Source organism: Felis catus, chromosome B3, assembly GCF_018350175.1.
Source record: "Felis catus isolate Fca126 chromosome B3, F.catus_Fca126_mat1.0, whole genome shotgun sequence".
In the NCBI taxonomy this organism is placed as follows: Eukaryota; Metazoa; Chordata; class Mammalia; order Carnivora; family Felidae; genus Felis; species Felis catus.
This window is the reverse complement of record NC_058373.1, coordinates 23,824,099-23,828,606: the sequence shown is the minus strand read 5'-3', so window position 1 is coordinate 23,828,606 and position 4,508 is coordinate 23,824,099. Positions and strand designations below refer to the sequence as shown.

The window sequence follows — 4,508 nt, the reverse complement described above, 5'->3', positions numbered from 1 at the left end:
TTCATTTTTGAGTGAGAGAGCACTAGGGGGAGGGACAGAGAGTGAGCAAGACAGAGAATCCCAAGCAGGCTCAGGGCTGTCAGTGCAAAGCCCTACATGGGGCTTGAACTCATGAAGCATGAGATCATGACCTGAACTGAAATTAAGAGTTGGACACTAAACCAACTGAGCCACCCAGGTGTCCCTCTTGCTCAGTTTGAATGCACCTTTTTGGTTCTAGAAATTCTTACCCATTTCAGTTTTAATCTTAAAGATATCAAATACCAGTATTTGTCAAAAAAGTCCTTTTTTATTAATCTCCTTGAAGACAAAACACATTTCACAATAGAATAAGAACAATTATAAATGACAAAAACTCAGAAATGAACATTGTTAAAGATATAATATGAGAGTTGGAAATTCAGTTATTTCTGTGACACATAACACTTCAATAGTAACAAGTGATGACCTTATACCAAACCTTCTACAACCTTATACCAGAAGGTAACATACCAAATCATCAAGCCTAATTTGTCAAAGAGGTCTCTTTATGATTTGAATCTTGAGGAATTTTGTTAAAACCTTAGAAAGTTTTAAAACACATGCCTAAATAGGATTACAGATGACCAAAGACCTGATAAAGGCAAAACATAGAAACTGGTTTTTCTAGACAAAGAAAAGAGAAAATAACTTTGTTTACATTTTCTTTTAAAAAAAAAATTTTTTTTTCAACGTTTATTTATTTTTGGGACAGAGAAAGACAGAGCATTAACGGGGAGGGGCAGAGAGAGAGGGAGACACAGAATCGGAAACAGGCTCCAGGCTCTGAGCCATCAGCCCAGAGCCTGACGCGGGGCTCGAACTCAGGGACCGCGAGATCGTGACCTGGCTGAAGTCGGACGCTTAACCGACTGCACCACCCAGGCTCCCCTGTTTACATTTTCTTATCAAAAGCAAACAATCCAAGAAATCTTGTCTTTTTTTAACAAAGAGAAAGCAGAATTTCAATCTTATATACCAGTGTACTTTTAAAATCCATTCATTTTAATCTTAGTCCATCCTGACCACACATAAAATTCCTTTCCACAGATTTCCCTTCACAAACCTTCTTCAACATTCCTTTGCTTCATATTTTGTCCCAAGCCATTACTTTCCAAACTACCAGTCTCATTTAGGACAAAATTAACTTCTTTTACCTTCAACAAAAATATATGTCCATTCCTTATATCTTTCTTACACATACAGAGTTCCTTCCCTCATTTCCATTAGTCTTAATTACACTTAGTAGAATTTTAACTCTTAGAAACATTAGTTCCCAGTGAAAACTAAGTAGTAGCCAATTGTGAACTGTTACACCAGAATTCTTTAGGTGACAAATTTATGGATACATTTAAGCACAAAGCATGTTTCCAACAGACCCAAATATCCTTAGTTTCTCACAATAAGAAGCCAAAAGCAGATAAACTTTATGCTTAGTAACAAATGCTTTCGTATTTTATCCTATTTGGAAAAGACCCAGATAAATGCAATCCAATTTATCTTCCAAGCAAAACTTTAAAGTTTCGGGTTACCAAAGACTTTGAAAGCTAACTTAACAATTACCCATGAAAATTTTGAGACAAAATTAACCATCACTTTATGTCATGTTTTTGCTGACAAATTGCAAGATATAACATGAGCTTATTTGACCTTTAGTAAACCTTGGTAGAATAAAATTTTCATATTTAATGCTGATAACTCTAAAGACATGTCTATTTTGATTAAACCAATTTAAATTAGTTTAAATGCTGAATTTTGTTTCACCTGGGTTTTAACCTGCCGTGAATTCCATGTCTTACCTTGCCTTGAAGAACTTGTCGTTTTTATCCATGGAAAATACTAGAATAGTTTTATAAGGGGAAAATTTGTAGTTTAAGTGGTTAGAAGGGGACATTGACAGAAAACAGAAAAGCTGGAAATCCATCACGCTCTAAGTGACATTGTAACACATGTTTTTTTATAGCCAACTTCCCTAAGAAATCCCTAGTTGGGTTAAAATTCAGTCAGTTCTCAGTGGAGGTCTCACAGCTAGAAGCACCTAGGTCAGAGATGTGAAGGGAATAATATTAGAACAATGAGGAGGAAACTTCCCACGGGAGTGTTAGGATCAGTAGCTGTGTTAGTCACTGAGGTCTCTGTCCTGTTCCCAAGACAGACAACTTTGTATAAGGATGGGAAAAAGGAGAAGGCATCAAGTTTTTCGGTCTTTTCTTTCTTTTTTTTTTTTTTTGTAGAAAAGTTTTTATTTTAAGAAAAATTTAGGTAGCAACAACAAAAAATTTAACAAGTTTCACTTAGCAAAATACACCCAAGAGAAAAATCACAGTACAAAGAAAGTTTTAAGTCAAGACTCACCAATTCCTACAATATTCGTAATGTGTCTTAAGTTTCAAAACTAACTTATTTTTTTAAAAAAGCTTAAACTCAACCCGAAAGATTTTAAATGAAAATAAACTAGAATTAACAAACATGAGAATTATTTCTCTTTGAATTAGGTATCTAGCACCTTGAGTTTTCCAAAAAAGTACATCTCCCCATGTGTTCACAGTGATGTGGTATAAAAGATCCATTTAATGAACTACTTTAACTTGGATAATATCATTCTGATATGCACTACAAAAATGTTAATTCAGAAAAGCTGATAGTTTTAATTTCTCAATATCACATGATAGAAGAAAGTTTGCATGAGAAAATACTGAAGAGGTAACTTTTAAATACAGATTTCACAAACTCCTGGTGTAACATGGGTCCTATATCTTCCTCTAGAGTAATAATTGGTTTTCACTGCTTGTTGCTGCCTGTGAAAATTTGATTGAAATAACCCAAATGCTCCTACAAAACTAGTCATATCCATCTGTGCTGTTCTGGCCTCCATAGCTAGTCCTGTAACAACTACTCACAGACTGGCTCTTGAGGCCTCTGGGAGTGGACTGGGCTGACACCCCTATGCATTTCATCATCTGGCTGCTATACACCCCATTGCTGGCCCCAGTTATGGAATTCAGGAAAAGTTCTATTATCTGTGTTGCATGTTGGCCCAGTCTTTGGACATAGCTGCCACAGCTTCTTCATGAGTGGCAAACTCAACATTGGCTTTGCCCATCACTCTTCTATCAGGGTTCATCTCGATATGGACTCTCACAGGGTTAAGTTGGAGAGAATAAGTTGTAAATGTTGTTCTCTGTGGCTTTGTATGGCAGCTCTCTCATGTGGACACAGTGTCCGTGGTACTCTGGACAGTGAACTCGCCATCTCCGGTTCTGTGGCCATACATGCCCAAGAGACAATAACTGAGGTCTCTCCCAAGCAGATCATTGGTGAAACTGCAGCCATCACTGAGGTCTCTGTACTCCTCATAGCCTGCACTGTAAGCACCAGACCTCAACCTCTCCAGGCCTGCTTTCTTGACAGTGCCAATATACCTCCTGGTTGTGCTGGGGAGGTCATAGGGCCCCCGCTGCTGTACAGACATGAACTAAAGAGGGAGATCCGAGTATGACCTAACTTCTTCCTGATGGCTCTTGAACACTTCAATATACTTGTGCCCTATTCTGTCCTTGTGCTTCCCTAGGGCCTTTTCAGCTAACTCTTGTGAGGCAAACTACACAAAGGCTTCCCCTGTAGTCTTGCCTTTGGAGTCCACAAGCAATGCGATTCCATTTGGCACAATTTTCAACCCTGAGAAGAACTGAACAATTTATTCCATGGTGCATCCAAATGGGAGTCCTCAAAGCTGCACAAAGCCATTGCTGGCTGTGTTGGCACTGTTTGGACCACTGTGCTTCAACCCCCAATCCATTTCGGTTCTGTGGGACTTAAACACCTCAATGTACCAGTGTCCCATGCTTTCACTATCTTTTTTAAGGGCAATTTTTACATCATCTTCTGATTCAAGTTCAACAAAACCTCATCATTCTGCCTACCTTCTCTGGTGTAGATAAAATGAATGCCTGTTTCAAGGATTTGTCAATGGGATATAAGTAGTAAGGAAATTTCATTTTTTTCCTTTTGCCTTTGTTTCCCACATCAGTTCACAACCCTCTCAGGAGCTTTCCTGGTATAATTTGAAACTGAAATAGGCAGAGGGCAGGGAGAGACTGAAGTACAATGCAGGCCACGTCAGGTTGGTAGCTGGTAATTTTAATTAATAATAATAATAAACAATAATATAATAATCACACCCACTCACCAAATCTTAAAAGATTACAAAGAGTCCTAACTGGGCTTAGTCACTTAAAAAATTTTTTTTTAATGTTTATTTATTTTTGAGAGAGACAGAGACAGAATGCGAGTGGGTTAGGGGCAGAGAGAGAGGGAGACACAGAAGCAGAAGCAGGCTCCAGGGTCTGAGCTGTCAGCACAGAGCCTGATGTGGGCTTGAACTCATGAGCTGTGAGATCATGACCTGAGCTGAAGTCGGACGCTAAACTGACTGAGCCACCCAGGTGCCCTATGGGCTTAGTCACTTTTAAGGTGAAGGTGTTTTCAAC

At 38.5% G+C, this 4,508-nt stretch overlaps 1 pseudogene; it reads right to left on the bottom strand.

Moving 5' to 3' along the window:
- Positions 1 to 2,858: 2,858 nt before the first annotated feature.
- On the bottom strand, positions 2,859 to 3,960 carry LOC101092186 (annotated as a pseudogene).
- Between the last annotated feature and the right edge of the window lie 548 nt (positions 3,961 to 4,508).